The following is a 20,748-nucleotide window of genomic DNA, read 5'->3' as shown; positions in this document are numbered from 1 at the left end:
CGCTGCATTCTGGGCCGGTGGGAATTTCTGGATAGTCTTCAAGGGCAAACCCACGCAGAGCATCTTGCAATAAACCCATGATGTGACCAGGACACAAGTGAAGGGGCTCCTGATCAAGGAGGAGCATGAAAAAGTAGCACCTGGAAGGGTAACCCCCAAAGGAGCATATTTACCTCCGCGCCAGAGTTCTCCAATAATCTTTGGAGGAACCGCCCGATGCCCAAGTCTGCCCCTTTCGAGCCACCCCAGGGCTGAGCCTGCCATGCCTTCTTTACCCCAAGGCCTCGGGGCTCTGCCAAAGAGCCTGGGACCTGCCGGGGGTGTGTGTGGGGGGGAATGGAAATGCCAGAAATACAGGGAACGGGGTCCCCCCACCCCACGGCTCCTCCGAAGGCCAGCAGTGAGCAAAGGGAGCCGGACAAAGGGGGGCTGTTGGCTCTGCTGGAATGCCAAGGGGCAAAGACCCCTGGACTGGAATCTAGGATCACCTAGGATCACCAGACTCAGGCTGGCAACCAGGATGGCCTTTAGCTGAGCACAGCTGGTCTCCACGTGGGCAGGGAGGCCGAGGGAGGACGGCTGCCCAACTGCCCAAAGCTTCCTTGTAGGGCACCGGGGCCAACATCCGTTTCCAAAATAAAACCGTGCAATTGTCTAGGGAGGTTCTCCGTCATCCAGGCCATGGCCGCCCCAAAGGGGCTTCTCCAAAAGGCAACACAACTTTCTTGGTTGTTTTGTTTTGTTTTTTAACGTTTGCTTCTCATCCAAGAAGCTCCTTCGGTTCTGTTTCTTAGAGGCGACAAATGAAATGTTTCCTAGGAAAAAGCCAAGAACATCCCGTTGCCTTTTGAACAAGCCCCTCTGGGAGAAAGTGGTCCAAGCTCAACGTACCCTGAGATGCCGTGCGGGACCAGCAGTGGCTCCAGCAGGATCTGGCTTTCGGCTTCAGCCTCTCGGTCCTTCTGTCCACTGGCCGGAAGGGCTGGAGAAGCGCCTGGACTTTGGAAGCTGTTGCCCAATAGATAAATAGACGCCGGATTCCGGCCGGAGGCGGTCCAGCCTCCGCCAGCCAAAAGGGAAGCCCGAGAAGGAATGGGGAATCAGGCTGTCCGGGGAGAGGGTGGGATCTGCCACCCTCCGAGCCTCGGGAGATTCAAGGTGACCACCCCAGGCTTGTCCCAGGCTTCGTGGAGGCGGCCCCAGGAAGCCGGCCAGGTCCTTGCAATGCGCGGCCCCGCCTGCTTGAATCCTAAGCATGGGAAGTCCCTCAGGCTCTCAGCCAACGTCCTGCTCGGGAGTCGGGATGATGGCGGATAAAAACGTTCCAGACTCTCCTTGGCTATGGAAGCTCCCCCGGTCGCTTCTTCTCGGTCAAATCCATCTCCCAGGACCGTCAGGGGGGAAAACGGGAGCAGAGGGCACTATGGAGGCTACCTTGAGCTCCCGAAGGAAAGGTCGGAAAAACCAATCCGTCGGTCAAGGAGTAAAGTGGCTCATGGTCCCTAGAGAAAGACCCCAATAATGAGGGGTGTGCTGTCCCAGAGTCCTTCGAGATCTGGAACCCCAAATCAGAGGCCCCCGTGCCTTGGCTGGCTAGCACACTTAGCAGGCATTCGCTAAAGCCGGCCCCAAATCCTAGCCGGCTCCTCCTGGGCACCCACTCAGGCGGGGAGGTGGAGCAGCATTGTGTGATTTTGGGAGTGCCTCGCTGTCCTACTGCAAAAGCAAAGCCATTTTGTGCCGTGCACCTCGGTGAAGGAAACCTCCGTGAAACCTTGCCCTTCCCACAGCAGACCCTACAGGCCGGCCTCTGACCAGAAAGCAGACTTCTAGCCACGCACAGCAGGCGACCCTTCTGGGGTGGGACTCAGGTGGAGAAGCATCCAGAGGCACGAAAGGGACTTCCGGGAAGGGCTAAAAGCAGGTGGGGACCTGCAGGGCACCCGGGGAGGCCCGAGTGTGGTGGGCATCCCGCCCCAACTCTCTGGGAAGGAAGACCCTGCTGAGGAAAACTCTGAGTCAGTGGGCCTGTGTGGAGGCACCAGGGCGGAGCCGGGCAGAACCGGAAGCATCCCACCCCTGCAGGGCTCGCTCCCTCCGGCCTGCCCGAAGCCTCTATGCTGTGTGACAAGGAGGGCCTCCCAAACCGGTGGGTGGGGGCTGCTTTGCAAGCCCCTCCTCTTTCCCTGTTCGATTCAGGAGCCCCGATGGCACAAGTGATTAGGAGGCAGGGCTGCAGGAGGACTCTGCCCGCAGTCTGGAGTTCAATTCTGACCTTCCAAGGTTGGTAAAACGAGGACCCGGGCTGCTCCCCGCTCAGTGACCCACACTTAGAGAGGGTGTGTGAAGCAGTCTATAAGTCTAACTGCTCTCGCTAAACTAGGCAACCAAGTATGCAAATTAGCACCGTTTGGATCATTTATTTTGGGACAGAGCATCTGCCTTTCCTTGGCACAGAGCTTGAACTGCAATCCTCCACGCAAGGCTAAGAAGTGCACAATAAATAAAATGTTTCCCAAAACCAGAGGGTAAAAGAGCTAAAAAACAGGAGGCGCTTGGCATTCTGTTGCCGTGATCCTCCAACTCATTTAACTTGGTTCTTGAATTACCTGAGCACCTTCGACACCCTCCCTCAAAAGACCGTGATAAAGAAGAGCAACAGGTAGCGGTAAAAGAGGACAGGCGGAGCCCACGCGCCCAGGTCAATTCAAGGGCTCGAGGACTGCAAAAAGGAAGAAGACGCCACTTTCCGAGTGGTCGCCGGTCGCTCGCAGGAAGCATTATTTCTCTCACTCCACTTGCAGATAGATCCTTACGGTGCAAGATTTATATAGGACTCCTCTCTTGCCCCAAAGGTCCACCTTGGGTTCGCTCACGTCTGCTCTTTTGACAACAAGTACTACATTTGCCAATGAAATTCCTCAACTTGCCTTGAGCGTCTCGCCTTAAGATCACATCACCGGTGGGAGGACCCCCACTTACAAATCTCTCCGGCCACCAGAAAAGGGGAATCGCATCAAAAGGAGCTAAATACAAATACACAGAAACATCTACACAAAGACACACACACACACACCCATTTCACCCCAGGCGACTGCAAGGAAAGGTGCCCCGTTCACTCGGCCCTCCGAGCAATTCTTGAACCTCCCCCCCGCCACAGACCTAACTCTGGGCTCCCTAAGCAACCTTGAGCCAGGTTTGAAAGCCAGGGGGGCTCCTGTCAGCATCCCCCACCGCTCGCCATTCCAAGGAGGCCCTTTGAGCTTGCGGAAGAAATGCTGCCGCCCAGGGAAAGAGAAAAGGGAGGGGGCCGAAAGGGATCCAAAGCAACTCCGGTGTCCTGTTAAAACCTCCAGCAGAACGGAATCGAGGACAGAAAGAAGACACAACTGGTGGTCCAGCTGAGGGAGCGAGCGGATCTGAGACGTCCCGGGAATTGTGGATTGAAATCCTAAGGATGAGGCCTAAGTCCAGAGGGTAATGGAGGGAAGGACTGGTGCCCCACAGGGAGGGAGGGAGGGAGGGAGGGTGTGTGCTACTACTGGGGAGGCTCCTACCCCCCCCCCCCCCAGCTGCAACTAAAGAGCCCGGCTGGCCCAGGAGACAGCAAGGAAAATACAGAAATAGCTCCCTTGAAAAAAACAGAACCGTTTCTTTTATTGATGGCTCGGCTGCGAAGAATTTTACCCAAGGCCTCTGCACCGTCCGCCTAGGAAGCTGCCGGAGCTTTCCAAGAATCAGCAAGCGGCAAAGAACAGACGCGGCTGGGTGTGCTGGATGCCGCCTCAGCAGGAAAGGCCTCCACCGAAAGGAAGGACGGGGTGAACGTCTCGGGAAGCGGCTCCCATCCACAGGGCAGAGCAGCCGCCTTGGCAGGCCAGGTTGATCCCTGCTCTTCCCAAATCAGGAATGCAGCGGGGTGTGTGGGTGTGGGTGTGTGGGTGTGTGTGTGTGTGTGTTCCCTTTTCCTTTCTACCAATTTTGGCTTAATGATCCACCAGTGTTTGCAGGGCGAGAGTCCAGCTGGAGTCCAGCCCTCCTTTCACCACGGAGGTTCAAGGCCGCCTCTCAGCCATCAAAGGAGGCTCACCTGAGCCCCACTGACCTGGAGCAGAGAGGCTGCCTACACACACACACACACACACACACACACACACACCCTCGGGCTAGGGATAACACTGGGTAACTGCAGGGGGGCCGAATGGGGCAGGGAAAGGGAAGTCGGCCAGATCCTGACTCAGAGATGGTGCTGGGCCAGATCAAAGGAGAGTTCGGAGGACGGTGGTGCATCCGTCCCCGGTACGATCTCCCGGAAGAAGAAGTCTCGTGGGATCTCCCCTGTCTGACTCCCCTCTTCCAAGCCAATGGGGAGGGGGGGCTCCCCCTTTACCAGAGCCAAGTTCTGCTGGTTCTGAGCTGCTCTTTCCTCACTAGATGTGATGGCCCAAAGGGGCGTGGCACAAAAATAACAAAGTCACAAAAGTAGATAAACTCCCTTTAAGGCCTCCAACTTGGCCCCCAATGTCCAGTTATCCTCGGCGGGAGATCAAACTCTTCCAGTAATGCAGTCCGAAACCAAAGTACAGATAAATTAGAAATAAAAAACAACAACACAAACCATGCTGAAGTAATTAACACAACAGGCCAGGATGATAAATCGCAGGCTTCCAAAAGATAACGAAGCACACATAGTTGGGAGGACGCCAAAACCCCGATAAGCCTCGACAAAGATAATGTGCGCTTTGCTTCCAGCCAGGTGCTGTGTGCAAACGCCCTTCTTATACCCTGTTCTCGCAGCTGCAACTAATGAAGGGGATCAGGGCCCTTTCCTCTCCCGTAAGCCACGTTGCTCCTTTCTCCGTTCCTCCCTGCGTGCCCTAGGATGAAGAGGGGATGCACTTGGGTCTTCTGAATGCCCAGCTGGACTTTGCCCATCCCCCGTTTCCTCCACAACCACCCGAGCCCCACTCCCACTCCCTCTCAGCTGCTCGGCCTCCCCCTCAGAGTCAGACTCCAGCAAGGACATGACACTGGAAGAGCAAACCTTCCCCAGGTGCTGAAGGACTTGTGGGTTTCCAGGCCCTCTTCCTGTCCGGTCCCGGGGCCTCTGCTTTTCACCCAACGGCTGCAGCAACAGTTGCTCTGCCAGGACTCAAGCCAAGGAGCGTCACCTCCCAGGCTGCACAACCACAGCTGCTTCCTTCTCAGCTGCCACCTGAGCGCTGTGGGCAGAGGGCCACCTGCCAGGGCCTCTTTCTACGCCCACCTTGGCCTGTCTCTGAAAAGCAGAGCAGAACGAAGGCCGCCCTTCCTTCTCGAGAAAGCAGTTCTGCAGGTAGACATTGGCTGATGCACAGCCCCCATGTGCTCCCCCAAAAAACCCAAAGGGATGGAAGCTCCCCTGCCGGTCCACTCAGGCCCTTTCCACTCACCTGGGGCTGGCAGGAAGACAGGAGGCCTACCTCAGGCCACCCTCTCCCGGCCAGGAAACGGCCGACCCCAGGACCCCCAAGGCCCCAGCTTGAGTTAGAGAAATTCAGGATACAAGGAAGACCCCCCCGCCCCGCCCCCAGCATCAGCCCAGCCCAGGGACTGGGGAGGGGGACAGCCACGTCTTAGGGCTGTTTCAAAAAGAGGGGGATACCATTACTTCTGAACTTCCTTGTTTTAAAGAAAAATAATGAAAGGAGAAAGAAGTAATGCGGATAGAGAGCAACAGGGAGTGGATAAAGGGATTACGGGCCTCGCACCGTGACTGTTTTATTACACCGCTGAAGGAAAATCGGTCACACAAAAACAGACTTCATTACTTACGAAGGATTTTATGGATCGTTTTGGATCTCTTGAGCTCCGTGCCAAAGTTTTCCCTATCTGGCCACAGGCAGCCCTCCACCGTTTCCAGTTACGAGGGACCTCCCTTGGCGCTACCTACGACCCAGATCCCGGGTGTCAGGGTTGCCACACAACGGAGCTTCTTCGGGCGCTGGGCAACACGGCTGCGTTTACAGCTGCTTGTGGCATCCCACGGTTATGGGACCACTTTTGAAGGATCGTTTTGCCAAAAGCCAGCACTTATTTCTGGTTTTCAGGAAAACTGTGCCACTTAAAAGACCGTGGAGTTTGCTTAATAACTGCCGAGTTCGCTTAATCACTGTAGTGATTCACTTAACGACTGCCACAAAAATAGTCACAAAATAGTCAGTCACATGGCTGACGCGTTTTATGACCTTTACAACGTACAACCAGGATGGGAAGTCTCCATTATGGTCTTAAATTGAGGACTGCCTGCATTTAAGAATGACAAAAATTAAACACCAGAAAAACTACTGACATTAGAAAGTTCAAATATTCTTCCTCCTTCCTTACTCTAGGTGATTAATTTGCCTTGTTGTATAATATGTAATATTGCTTAAATATACTTAAACCAGTTGTGGATATATGTGTTAATTTTGCAATCACTACACACACCAAATTCCCAGCGTAATATAATGCATCTTTTTTTCAGCACTGTATTCAATTTGCACCGGAAGCCAGGAACATGTCCTGTATCTTAATAAATTTACTGTGATACTTTTGTGTTAGCGATATGTCTTGGAATTATGCCCGGTTAAAAAAACAGATTCATTTCAGGTTTGACTTCTAAGATTCTCTGAATAATGTGGTATATTTCTTTTCAGAACTTTTGTGGCTTTTTACCTGTTCATAGATACAGTAAAATGTTCTTAAAGCATTTCCAATATTTATTACTACATGACTTGTTTATCTTCGTGATTGTTGACAGAAGTTGTTTTACCCTCGATGTAAACATTTTATACTAGTTCTCCCTCAAGTTGTCATTTGCAGTAAATTGTATAGATTTATTCCGTAGTTTTTCTCACTGTTGTATTGTGACTGTTTCTTTAAAATTTTGCATCCATCCTATCAAACGGTGTTTTTAAGTGTTGTGTCTTATTTAAGTGTAGAAATCACCCTAGAGTGGTCATTCTGGGCATAGATGACCAGGATCCCACTTTAGACGCCCTAGGACGGTGAAGGCCTGGGTGTGGAGACGGTGGGAGGAAGAAGAGGATGACCATCTGCAGGATGGAGGACCACCTGGAAGGCCAGGCTGGGCACAGATCCGGCGGGGGAAATCTATCCGTGGGGCGGCTAAGATTCCACAACGACTCAATGGCACAGAAGCAGTCGATCGTATCTAAACAACACTTTATATATAGAAAGTGAACACACACACACACAAGCAATAAGTAGTCTTGACATGCAGGAGCATTTCAAATACGTTTTTCATAATTGTGCCCTCATTTTTGAGGTCAGTTTTTATTTTTCCAACAATCTGCAGGTATAAATCAGACAGGATATGCTGTCTGAAACCTTTACTGAAACTTCTCTGTACATCTTTCTTTCCGTGATTCGTTCTTATTAGTGAAAAGCTGAACACCCCAAGGTAAACGGGAATTAAAACTGGGGTTCAGATTAGGGCAGTACTTGGGAGATATCATTTTTGACCCAGGGACCTTGGGGTGCTCTGTCAAACACTTTTCTGAAGACAAAATATATTACGGCCGCAGCATTCTCACACTCCCTTGGGCCAACTTAATCCTGCTAAGATTTGTACTTGACGAATGTCTTGTCAACCCAGAACCTTATAAATATTGTGCAAGAAAAACTTTGCCTCGGGGAAGCTAGAACTTCCTTTCTGAAATTGCTACAAATGAACCCTGCCTTTGAAAAAAGGAAAGAAATTAACGGGTCTTGAAGGAGGCCAGAAAGAAAGTGCAATATCAAAAGCACGGCTTGATCAAAGGCCTCTTCAGTGTCTTCTGATTTTTGAATCTCCTATTATTATTCCTTGCCATGCCTGGCCAGAAAGAAATCAAAACCATCTTGACCCCTACAAACGCGGAAGAGAAATCTCACTGCGGTGAATTCAGAAACGCCTTTTCTGCATCAGGACTCCAGTCTGGCTCTCTGCCGCCCTCTGGTGGCAGCCAGCGGGCATCCCTGATGGGGAGCCAGATTCTCCCCCACCCGTTGTTTCCGGCCCTTCCCCAACCCAATCGCTCTGCAGGGACAGCGAGAGAGCGCAAAGGGCCTGCCCGGGAGGAGGGACGTCTCCTTAGGCACAGGCCTAGCCCCTGACTGTCCTTCAAGGCCGGCCATCGGACACAGAGGCAGGAGGGCCAGGGGGCCCGGACCCCGACACACAGGCTGGGATCGGCCAGCAGTGCCCAACTTTATGCACAAAAGGAACCGGATCCATCGGACATCAGAAGAGCGTTTGCTCTCCCAAAGGAACGTGAACGCTGCTGGCCCTTAAGAGGAATTTAACCAAGAAGGCACGGCAGATCCCGAGGGGAGGGGGACGCTCTAGGTCAGTGGTCGTCAAATTTTGGTGGTCCGCAGAGAAATGTCACTCCCCCCAAAGCAATTAATCCAGGCTGTGCAAGAAGACAAGGCTTGCGTCACTTGCACTGCAAACAACACGAGTAGTGAGGGGAGGGGAGAAAAGGCGGGGGGGGGGGAACTCGCCCCACGCGCCTGGCCTGGCCACCAGACTTCTTCTTTCCGCTTCTTTCTTCTTCTGCTTTTGGCTGCAGGCAAGGAAAGCAGCAGAAGTCTTTCTTTCTCTCCCCAAACTCCACCAGAAATGAGTCTTTGGGACCCTGCAGGGCCTCCTGCTCCAAGAGGCTGCGCCGGCAAAGACTCATTTCTGGCGGAGTTTGGGGGAGGGAAAGAAAGATTTCTGCGGCTTCTGCTGCTTTCCTTGCATGAAGCCAAAAGTCTCTCTCTCTCCCCCTGAGAACGGAGCTGGAGATGGTATCCTGCAATCCCAAAGAATGATCAGTAGGAAAACTGGGTGGGGGATTTTCCTGCAGACTTTTGGGGGGATTTTCCTGGAGTCTCTGGTCCGTGGGATTTAAAATGATGAGTTTGGTGGTCCCTGAGGTCCAAAAGGTTATGGCGACCCCTCCTCCAGGTATCCCAGGGTGCTGATGCCCCAAGTGCCCAGGGATCCAGAGCGCCTGTTTCCCCGGGAAGAGGCTTCCTGAGAGACGCCTATCAGTCCACTCCAGAGCTCCTGCAAGACGCCTTCTGGGCTCCCCCACAGCCTTCGTGCCCTGGGGGGCTCCAAGGGGGGAGGGGAAGCTGATTCCCTTTCCCCCAAACCCGATCGACAGAATTGCGGGCAAGAGGCTGTCCCAGAAAGGATGCCCAACCACTGGGCCCTCCCGAAGAGCTGGAATGCTCCCTTAAGGGGGTTCAGAATGGGGCCCCTAGATCTGACAACTTACAAACACAGGAAACGTTTTGGTGCAAGCTGTGCAAATCTCTATGCAGCCAACATAGCGAACACCCCTTCCTCCCATTTTCCCCAGCACAACAGCCCTGCGAGGAGGAGGGCTGTGCGGAGAGGAAGGGACTGGCCCAAAGTCACCCAGCTACCTTCGATGCCTTAGGCGGGGCTAGAACTCCCAGACTCCCGGCTTCTAGCCTGGTCCCTCCGCCAGGAGACCCAACTACTGTAGCACGATTTCTACACGTATGTTGTAGCACTTTTATCACCAAGGTGGGGAGGCACGGCTGACGGGCACCTTGTTGTGCCATTGCTGCCAAAGGCAGGCAGGGAGCCAGGTGGGCAAAGAGCCTTCGGCTCTCGGAGCTGTGTCTTTTGGCTTGGCTCAAAGCTCGCTTGCGGGAAAGACTTTCACCCACGCACCCGTTCCCCACCGGGCCCAACTCTTTGTTGGCTCTGGCACTTGGCTTTGGGCCCCTTTGCCAGGACCACGAGGTCCCCAGCAGCGTCTCCCCTTGCCAAACAGAAGCCCGCACCAGCCCCCTTTGGGTGCACACAGGCAGAGCAGCCTCTGGAGGGGCCGCTTCAGGCTGGGCCTGGAGCCACCAGGGAACCCCCAAAGGCCAGGCCAGCAGCGGCTCCCCAGCCCAGCCGCCTCAGCCACCCGAGGCCTCCCTGATCCGCCTGCCCTTCTGCACAGCCCCCGATGCCACCGCCTGCCTTCCCCCCCCCAGGGGGGGCACTTAGCACCGTGCTCAAGCAGCGTTCAAGGCTTCCCTCTTCTCTGCCCTCCAAGGTGGAGGGAGATGCCACGGCGGTTGGCTCACCAGCCGTTTCAGGAGGGCGAAGCTGAGCTTGCTGCGATGGAAGAGGGGCGGGAGGCGGCTCCGTTTCTTGGGGGGGGGGGAAGGGATATGGTCCTGCACTTGGCACCCGGGAGGAGCCTGTGCTGCTCCCGCTCCTCCCACAGCAGGTGGCTGGAGGGAATGCCCACTTCAGCCTCCAGGGAGAAACGTGCAAGCAGCAGACAGGAGCCCGACCAGCTCAGCCGTCCGAGGTCGCTGGCCGGGAGGCTTTTTCCGCAGGGAGCAAAGGCCCTGCGACAGGTTGGCACCGGACAGTGTTTTCACGACAGGCTCAGTTTGGTGCTTTTAATATATCATGTATTATGCCGTATCTTTTGTGGACCAGCCAGAATGACACCAGCAGACAGCAGGCGACAAAACATAAAGAGGCTCCCTCCCTCCTCGTCCAGCCTGGGGAGTCCAGTGTCCAGGGGCCAAAGTCTTCAAAGCAGAACCACCGTGCAGGGCAGGAAAACGAAATCCTGCAAGTACTTCTGACACCGGAGCCTTTTGAGACCACCCCGTCCCTGGGCAGGAAGGAAGGAATCTGGAAGCCACCCTGTCTCCCGAGGGGAGCTTCCCAGGGACACCTCCAAAGGAAAGGCCGCGTTTTAAAGGCGGCCCCCCCTCCCTTTCGGGCTGCTCTTCCTCCACCCCCCAGAGCAGAGTCAAAACAAGAGGCCGGTTCAGGCCACACATTTCAGCCACGGATTAGTAGAAACTGTACCGTGGCAGACGATCAAGGCCTCCAACCCCTTTTTTTGGGGGGGGGGGGGGCTGCCGGGCAGATTGCAAACATCCAGCGTTATTGCTGCAGCTCTGCAGTTCATGGGGTGGGGGTCGCCCCCTCCCCCGGGCCCCTGAGCTGCTGCCACCAGCCTTCTTAAAGATGCTCTCGGGCCCAGGGGGACAACGTGGACTGTAAACAAACCCCGGCTTTTGGCCTGCAAGCCAAAGAGAAGAACGAACTGACTTCTCACCCAGTGATCCCGGGGGATATTTTGCAATTATTTGCATAAACTAAAAAGTGGCTTTTCCGATAAGGAAGGAGGCTGAAGGCCTGGGCCATCCTCTCCAATGCCAGCCATACAACGGAAACAAAGATGGGCTCCCGGACTTGTGTGGACCGGAGTAGCAGTTGTAGAGTAGCCTCCTGGTGGAGAGTTAGGAACGCGCCACACCCAGAAATCCTGCACTCTGCACGTGACACAACACATCTGTTCATCTGCTCCTAAGGCTTTTCTGCCCCGGAAGTCCCGTGGTGGGATCCAGCGCCATTCCAAGCCACCCTGAGGCATCCACCAGACTACCCTAGCTCCCCTGAAACTGCCCTGGGTTCCTTCCTTCCTTCCTTCCTTCCTTCCTTCCTTCCTTCCTTCCTTCCTTCCTTCCTTTCCTTTCCTTTCCTTTCCTTCCTTTCCTTTCCTTCCTTCCTTCCTTCCTTCCTTCCTTCCTTCCTTCCTTCCTTCCTCCTTCCTTCCTCCCTCCCTCCCTCCCTAAAATTTACTTGACCCCCATCTCGTGCTCAGTGACTCTGGGCAGGTTATAACATAAAAACACAGGAAGATATTAAAATCATCAGTGGTAACACAGCAGATAAAAACATTGATAACATTAGGGACCGAAGAGGGCAAAGAGGGCTGGGTTTCCATTAATCACCCCCCCCGCAGTGTGAAGCCCCCCCATGGGGTCCCCAAGGCGCCTGGCAGAGGCAGCTCTTAGGGAAGGTCAGGAGGCGGGGAGCCCACCCACCCTCAGGGGGCTCTGCAGATGCCATATGCTCTGGCTAAGTGGCCAAGGGTCTTCGGCTGCTTATCTGGGATGTTTTTATTGCTTTAAAAAGTCTTAGTGTTGAATTGTAATGTTTTTTTTTTTTAATTGTCAGCTTCCCAGAGTCATTGACTGAGATGGGCAGCTACAGAAACTGAATAAACCAGCAACTGAAAAATATGTTTTGTTCAAATGAAACTGGTGGGATATAAAGGGAGAAAACCGTGAATTAAAGATATTTCAGACTTAAGATGTTACGTGAGGTGGAAGAAGCGGCCCTGGGGTTGACCCCCCCCCAACCAAGAAGCGGGGTGTGTGTGATGACTTCAAAAGCTGAAAACGGCGAGAGATTTTGGTCCGTCACATCTGTCGGGAGTCCAGCTCAACCAACTTTTGCAGGGAAATTCTGCCTCCTTTCACAACTTTCTCCTTCCCAGGACGAAAACAGGCGTAGGGGACTCAAGCTACCTTGGATGCAGCCAAAGGGGAGGAAGACTCTGCAGACGTTGTGGGGACTTGGGACCTTCGGGTGACTTGATGGCTCCTGACATGAAGAGGAAGGTCAATCCCAGGAGGGCTGGTCCTCCCCCTCCTCCTCCTCCTCCTCCATACCAGCTTCATGGCAAGGGGGAAACGTTTCCACTGCTGAGCCCCCGCCTTGCCTGTTGGCACTTTCCCCACCACCACCCCGAGACAGCGGAAGGCACAGAAGTCGGAGCCCATCTGGGCTCCTCATCTGGACCCAAAGGGGCGCGACACAAAGGCAACACAGTCACATAAGTAAGAAAGTCCCTTTAATACCTCCAACTTTGCTCCCAATGTCCAGTTACCTTCGGCTGGAGAAAATACTCTCCCAAGAGCCGTCTTTAAGTGGAGGAAATTCAGTCCGAACCCAAAGTACAGACAAACTGTAAATAAAAATCCACACAAACCACGCTGCAGCCATTAACCGGACAGGGCAGGATAAAGAATTGCAGACTTCAGAGGCCAACAAAACACACACAGTTGGGAAGGCGCCAGGAACCCAGATAAGCCTCGACAGTAAAAGATAACTCACAATTTGCTTCAGACAAGTTGCTGCGCGCAGCTTCCCTTTTTAAACACTGTGTTCCCAGCTGCAGCTCATGAAGGGAATCAGGGCCCTTTCCTCCCCCGTAAGCCACGCAATTCACATTGCTCCCTTCTCCGTTCCTCCCTGCGTGCCCTAGGATGAAGAGCGGGCGGGCCTGGGTCTTCCTCTGAATTCCTTCTCCCTTGCTCTACTTCTCCCCTGCTCTGCCCAGCCGGACTTTGCCCTTCCCCAGTTTCCTCCACAGCCAATGGAGCCACACTCCCGCTCCCTGTCAGCTGCTCGGCTTCCTCCTCTGAGTCAGATTCCGACAGGGCCACGACATCATCTTTTCTTTCCATGGCAAGAAAAGCCATCAAAGTCTCAACTGGCCTTGGTGTGAGCGGCAGGTGGAGACAGAGAATCGGGGGTGGAGGTGGGGTGGGGGGTTCTCTCCTTAGGAATTCTACCTAAGCGAAACTGCCAGAGGAAAGACTGCAACGTTTCCACGGTTGGAGAGGGACCAGACTCCTCCGAGAGTGCCAAGGACTCCGCAGTAGGAGCTGCCCAAATTGCTCAGAATCCCTGCAATGGGGACACAGCCGATTGCACGTACGTGGCGGGAACGGCCCTCAGACCTCAAGAAAGTAGGATTTTTTGAAATCCAAGTTATTGGGGTTTTTTTTTTTTCTCCAAGGCAGGAGAACTACTGGGGAAAGGAACTCAAAACCGGGGTGTGTGGTGGGGTGTGCTCTTGTACAACTATTCCAGCGAGTGGCAAACACAAGTCAACTGCAGCTTTGTGGCTGCCCAACCACGAGGGGCCATCTCAGGTGCGGCACAGCCTGGCAGGAGCCGAGTTGGGGAGAGGATCCCAGCTACAGACCCGAGAGCTTCCTCAGGTGAAGCCAAAATCAAAGCACCGGCATCCCTGCTGCTAAAAGACGAGGCAGAGCTCCTCCATGCTGGATTTAGCCCTGTCCCTCCAGAGAAGAGGAAACCTGCTCCACCAATCTCTTCGGCAAAGAGGAGGAGGAGGAAGGGGCAGGAGGATTTGAGCTTGGTCAGGGGAGTTTTAAAAGGCAGAGTTAAACGCAGCGCTGCATTCCAAGGGAGGAAAGGAATTGGCCAATAATCTTGCGGAGGAACCGCCTTTGAGAATCCCCAAAGGAAGCATCGAAGGAGAGGAAGTTTTGTTCTCTTCAAAAGTGGGTGAGAAGGAAAAGCGGGAAGCTGCAGTTCTGCCTGGTGTTGTCGTGCAGGAAGATCGACCGCAGGTCATAAACAGACGGAGGTCCACGGCTGCCTACGGAATGGTTCCACGTCCAATTGAAACGGTACCACAGGAAATAATGGAAATAATACAAAATTCCTCCTTTAGGAAAAGTAGTCAGCTCCGGGGAGAGGGAATTGGCGTGCGCAAAAAGGCCGTTGGAATGAGAAATGAGAACGAGCTGAAGTGTGAAGTAATTCCCCAAACACAAAAGTTTCCTTCATCGTTATCTCGTTCGATTCATACCTGGCCGGTTTAGGTTATCACACTGTTCTTTGGGTTCAGAGAAATTCAGAGGAGAAAAACGAGGATGATCAGGAGAGAAAAAGGAGAAGTTAGCCTTCGGCAAAGATAACCAAGATAAGATGAAGAGAGCCCCTTTCAAGCATTTTACGGTGTGTCACGCAAAGATCTGACCTCTTTTTCATCCTAAGGACACAAACAAACATCACAGGATCGTAAAATTGGAAGCGACTTCGAAGGTGACAGAGTCCAGCCTCTTGCTCAACCGCAGGGCCTGTGGAAACAGGACGGGTATCAAGACCTCGGGTGAAGGCGGCACTCCCCTCACCGGGCAGCCTCTTTCCCTGGCTGGCAGCTCAGGAAAGGTCTCCTCATATCTCCTGCCCTGCCTCCATTCGGCCTCTTAGCCCTGGACCCGGGTCCACGGAGAATCCACAGAGGATCCAGGTCCTGTCCCCCTCCTCAGGCCCCTGGCGTGTCCCCCCTCAAGGCTCCCCTTCTAAAGACAGCGCCGTTCCTGCTCCTCAGGGGCCCGGATGTCTTCATGCTCCTTCCGCGAGCCCATCTCTGCGCTCACTCGGGCGGGTTAATGTCCCAGGCAAAGGAACACGGGCTCCCCGCAACCCGGACGCTGCTCTCTTGGGACGTACCAAAACTGTGAAAGAACGTGTTGACAAGGACGAGGCCCCCCGTCCCTCCGCGCTCTCCTCCTCCTTTTAAATTCAATTCAACCTTTATTGCCAATGCGCAACGTGCGTACCATGAGATGGGCTGAGCCTCCCTTAGTGCATCCCCCCCCCCAGCATAAATACACATCAATAACTCACAATGAAAAAAAGATCATCCCTTAACCCAATAAATCATACTAACAACTCACAATCCTCTATACATGTATGTGCATAACGCTACATTATAATAGGAATGTTGTGCCGGCCCTGCAAGTCTATCATACTATATACTGATGATGTTACGTTGCATTCAGGAGTCTGACAGCCCACGGGGAGACACTGTTCCTTCAGTCTCTTCCTACCCCTGGCTCCGCTTCTACATCTCCTGCTCGACGGTGGGAGAGTGAAGAAGTGCTAACCAGGGTGTGACTCGTCCCTGAGGATTCACCTCACTCTTGAGTCCTGGCGATTTCGTCCAGTGGTGTCGGGGGACAGCCCAGGATGTTTTGTGCTGTGCTCACCGCGGCTGTCAAGCCAGTGTACCATATTCATAATGCAATAAGTGAGGACCGGTGGAAGGCGGCCATCCGCTGTTCTTCCACAAGGAGACACCAAGCCTTTAATCACCACCGTTCCACCGACAGCGAGCGCTTCTAACAGGAGGGTCTCATCTCCTGAATATTAACTTTTTATCAAAGAAGAACTTCTTTTCTGTTGGGGATGTTTTCCTGGTGCCTGGCATTCCCACGGTTAATCGTTCAAGACCTGTTCGTGACAAACCCATTCTGACTCTTGGACTGATTGACACATTGCTGTCCGTGCACTCACAAACATCCTCTTAATCTGTGCTGAAGATCTTTGAGCAGGGGGCCAGGGTGAGGCCTCCTCCTTCCCTCTTTGGAAGACAAGGACAGCATTTAGTCTCTTCCTCTCTTCGGGGATCTCACCAGATCTCTGCGGAAGTCGCCCATCCAAGGACTAACCAACCTGAACTGGTTAAGCTTCTGAGACCAGCCTCAAGATTTTAAAAGGGTTGCCTTGTTTGTCAAAGATCCCTAACAAAAAGGATTCTGGTTTGTATTCGATCTGCTCTCTTGTCATTTCTTCCAGCCAAATTCTAATTTTCTGCCAATATTTTTGAGCTTCTGTACAGGACCACCACATATGGAAAAAAGTTCCCTCTTTGACAAACAAATATCAAAAAAAGTGAAATACATAATAATACACATTTTGACAGTGGCCAGATTAGCTTTTGCCCAATGTTGGAAGCAGCCTCAGGTTCCATCAGAGGAATTGATCATTCAAAAAAAATCATGTTGTGCAGAAATGGACAAATTAACTTTGGCACTAAAAAATAAAGACACCTCAATATACTACAACAGCTGGAACTGCTGGTACAAATGGATAGACCAAAGACAGATTTTTACACTATAAGGCAAAAAAGGATAGGATAAACCCATAGCAGTGATATACAGATATATGTAAAGATGAGGTGTGTGTATATGGCATAAATTTAAGGGTGAAAAAAAAAAAAGATCTTACAAACTGTTGAAAATGAGAATGTTTTTAATTGCTTTCTATTTTTTCTTTCTATTTTCTTCTCCTTTTCTTTCACTTGTGTTGTTAGTTTTAATTGTAAAATTAATAAAATTTATTTATTTATTTTTTAAAGGGGGGGGGGGTTGCCTTGTTGTTCAACTGACTAGCAATAATGGGGCAGCCCCAAAGGAGGAAAACATAAAGGAGCCATCGATGTGGTAACAAGGGGGAAGGCAAGCACAACCAGGAGGGCCTGATTCCTGCAGGGCCTTGCAGAACCGGCTTTGCAAGGGACTAGGACCGATTTGCTCAGAAGAGACGCGGAGCAGCTAAAACGATTCGTCAACCGTCGTCTGAGTTGAGCCAAGAGGCTTAGATTCCCACCCCGGCAGGCCCGGAAATTGGCAAAGGAGACTGAGCTGGAAGGGGGGGGGGGGGAGTTGCCAAACTACACCAGCTAAAAGCTCTCTGGCTTAAAGCCAAAACCGGACAGAATTTGGCTCTCGACATCTTTGCCTCCCCCTGCGTGACCTTCCCGCACCCACACTGGCCCGCCTGAGAAGATCCAGCGGGGTGGGCTCCTTTCCGTCAAGGGCTCCCATCTGCAGGGATTCTGGAAGGGAATCTTTCTGGGAATGGCCCCCACCCCAATAGCTTGCCCCACCCCCCTTCAGAAGTCCATCGGGAGCCGTGGCCCTCCCCCACCAGGCCACAGGCACGGGAAACTGTCCCGTCCCCCCCCCCCGGAAGAAGAGAGCTGCCTGGCCCACTGAGCGTGGCATTCCCGGCTTTTTACTTTCTTTTCTTACTGATTTGCTTCGGGGTTATTACTCGCATTTATTCTAAATCTCCGTTTACCGAAACGGGAAATGGGAACGAATGCACTGTGACCGAAGAGACTTAGAAGCAGAGAGGTGGGTAGCCAGGGCTCCTCCTGGGGCTGTCAATCCGAGACGCATTTTAACACCGTCACATATGTCACGGTCTCCACGAGCCCAGCACGCTCCGGAGATGCCCGTCTCCTCCTCCTCGGATTTACAGCTGGGTTCTCCTTGCGTCCAAGTCAGATTCCAAGAAACAGCCCGATGAGGGATCTTCCTCCCTCCCGCAGGCCCCGAGAGGAGAGCCCTCGATGCAGCAACACTCGGATCAGCCAAGAAGGTCGTTTAAAGCAGATCTGAGGATACCACAAATCCACACTGAGCAACGGCCAAGTCTCAAGTACGGATAGTCCTCAAATTACGGCCACAACAAAGTCTAAAATTTCTGTTGCTAAGTGAGACGTTTGTTAAGTAAATTTTGCTCCATTCTTGCCACGGTTGCTAAGTGAATCGCTGCAGTTGTTAAGTTAGTACCATGGGTGTTCAGTGACTCTGGCTCCCGCATCGACTCTGCTTGTCAGAAGGCCGCAAAAGGGGGTCGTGTGACCCCAGGACACTGCGACCATCTCCTACTCACCAGGCTGGAGCGCCTGAATCTGATCACGGGCCTTGGGGAGGCTGCAACCGTTGCCATGGTGAAAAAAGGCCAGGTCGCTCTTCTCAGGGCCACTGTAACTTCAAACGGTCCTTAAATGAACCAGGGACACTACTGGGACACTACAGGTAAAGGACTCAAGGAAGGCAGGAGGAGGAGGAGGAGGAGGAGGAAGAGGAGGAGGAGGAGGAGGAGGAGGAGGAGGAGGAGGAGGTATTTGCTTTGCATGTTTCCAAAGTACATAATGAGTAAAGGAACAACAATCGGATCAGCCCAACACTTGCACAACACTGATAAGGTCCAGCCGGGCACTTAATACCCTGTTTCTCCAACCAGACGGCCTCCCCCAAGAGGAAGTCCCAGCATGTTTTATAGGCATGAAATGAAATTAAGCCCCTCCCCCCAAATTAAGGCCTATATTAAAACATGCGAAATGGGGGGGAATGGTGGGGGGTGGGGGCTTGCCCTTAGGAAGTACTTTTGTTGCACGCCCGGATATGGTGCTGCTTGCGTTGACCCCGATATGAAATGCCCCACCAACGCCGAGGTCAACATCCAAGCTGTTGCCACCCGCCTGCCCAAAGATGCAAAGGGAGGGGGGGAATTAAGTCACCCCCGAAAAGACAGCCTAGCCATTTTTTCGGGGCTCAAAAAAAAATAAGGCGCGGCCTTATTATATGAGAAACACGGTATTAACTCGGGCGGGGAGGCTTCCATCCCCAATGGGCCACAGGTGTCCTGGAGTACCCCAGACCTTCAGCCATGCCTCTGCGCCCCCCACCCACCCTGTCCTTTTTTCTTCCAACAAAGATTCTTCCTCCAGACCTGGGGGTCCAGGATAGGAAAGTGGGGGGCGGGAAGCAGCAGTGTTGTGCCCGTCGAGATAGAAGTGGCTCTTTCTGGCCGCGACTCCTGACACTGGACGGAAAATTAAGCACAGGTTTGTCTTCCCATGTAACCCCCAAAGTCAGCCAACACAATGATTCATGTTTTAAACAAATGAAATTAAAACAAGCCATGTTTTCAGATGATTCAACCTTATCATTGTCAGTTTGGGCAAGGCAACTGGAACCACAACAGGGCTTAGGACCGGGGTTGACAACCGTTTGGCGCTCAGGGACCACCAAACTCCTAATTTTAAATCCTGTGGACCAGAGACGCTGAGAAAATCCCCCAAAAAGTCTGCAGGAAAATTCCCCACCCCGTTTTCCTACTGATTGATCATTCTTTATTTGGGATCGCAGGATACCGTCTCCAGCTCCATTCTCGGTGGGGGGGAGAGAAAGACTTTTGGCTTCATGCAAGGAAAGCAGCAGAAGCTGCAGAAATCTTTCTTTCCCTCCCCCAAACTCCGCCAGAAATGAGTCTTTGCTGGCGCAGCCTCTTGGAGCAGGAGGCCTTGCGGGGTCCCAAAGACTCAGTTCTGGCAGAGTTTGGGGGAGAGAAAGAAAGACTTCTGCTGCTTTCCTTGCGTGCAGCCAAAAGCAGAAGAAGAAAGAAGCGGAAAGAAGCAGCCCGGTGGCCAGGCCAGGCACGTGGGGCGAGTTCCCCCCCTCCCCTCACTACTTGTGTTATTCTCAATGCAAGCGACGCAAGCCTTGTGTTCCCACGCAGCCTGGATTAATTGCTTTGGGGGTGAGATTTCTCTGCAGACCACCAAAATTTTCTCGCAGACCACCAGTGGTCCCCAACCCACCGGTTGGCGACCACCGGCTTAGGATGTCGTGTAAACTCGCCCTTGTTGAAAAGATGAGAGTCAACATTGGACATTTTGGAAGAGGACGAAATAGCTTTCAATCCCAAAGCTGACTTTGAACTGTCCTCCTCTTGCAGCAAAGAGGCAGCCGCCGCTCCAGCAGAAGAACAGCTGCAAAGCACTCCCTGCAGCCCCAGGGCAGGAAGGGGGCCTCGATGCCTCCATGGTCCCGGCTGGGAGGTCGCTCATCGTTCCCCCAAAAAGCACACACCTTTCTTCCAGGAAACGCTGTTCCTCTTCTGGCACGCTCGGCAAAGGGGCCTGAAGCCCAGGGTCCCCTGCAAGGCAGCCAACCGGCCCAGTCTCAGAGAAGCAGGAAGGTGGCCTACGGAGGGAAGCGGGAAAGGGACAACGGTCAGACAACGGGGGGGGGAGGGGGGGGTAAGAATTAGTAAGAAGAGAAACGAAATCTGACCATCACATTTGCAGCAACCAAGTCAAGATTTGGGGCGATCTTGAGAAACGGATCCACTAGGCCTGGACACCTTGAACTGAGGGGGTTGCTGAGCAACCAGCAGGCCAGTGTCCGTCCCCCACCCTCCCCTCACGCAAGAGAAAGGGCCAGAAGAACCTGGGTGGGTGGGGGGTTCTCTGCCAGGACCCCCCTGGGCACAACCCAGTTGCGCTGCAGCATCCAAGGCCCAGCAGCTGGCGGGGATGAGGTGGGGGCTTGGGGCTCAAGGGACGCAGGCCGCCCTTATTTCCTAGGGGTCCTGCAGGGGGCCGGAGCAAGTCCTGCTCCCAGAAACCCTCTGGCCTGCATTCTGAGCACGGGGCGACGGCCGAAGGGGGCCTGCAAACACTCTGCGGACCAGATAAACACCCTGCAGAACTA

The 20,748-nt window shown here is 53.2% G+C and overlaps 1 protein-coding gene across 6 annotated transcripts in view; it reads right to left on the bottom strand.

The window, feature by feature from the left end:
* Positions 1 to 20,748, bottom strand: part of PC (pyruvate carboxylase) — a 93,711-nt gene that overhangs the window by 67,670 nt on the left and 5,293 nt on the right. For 2 of the 6 annotated variants that reach the window (XM_026717744.2, XM_087913816.1), the window contains exon 2: positions 20,125 to 20,238. The gene's annotated coding sequence lies outside the window, so the exon portion shown is untranslated. Of the gene's footprint in view, positions 1 to 891; positions 1,191 to 3,186; positions 3,340 to 3,687; positions 3,907 to 12,967; positions 12,988 to 20,124; positions 20,239 to 20,748 lie in introns of those variants that run through there. The other 4 variants (XM_087913815.1, XM_087913817.1, XM_087913818.1 and 1 more) reach the window with 4 other exon arrangements.

Source organism: Pseudonaja textilis, chromosome 16, assembly GCF_049901715.1.
Source record: "Pseudonaja textilis isolate UNSWEBS1 chromosome 16, rPseTex1.2, whole genome shotgun sequence".
Taxonomy (NCBI): domain Eukaryota; kingdom Metazoa; phylum Chordata; class Lepidosauria; order Squamata; family Elapidae; genus Pseudonaja; species Pseudonaja textilis.
Note: the sequence above shows the minus strand (reverse complement) of the source record. Positions and strands in the feature narration are given on the sequence as shown.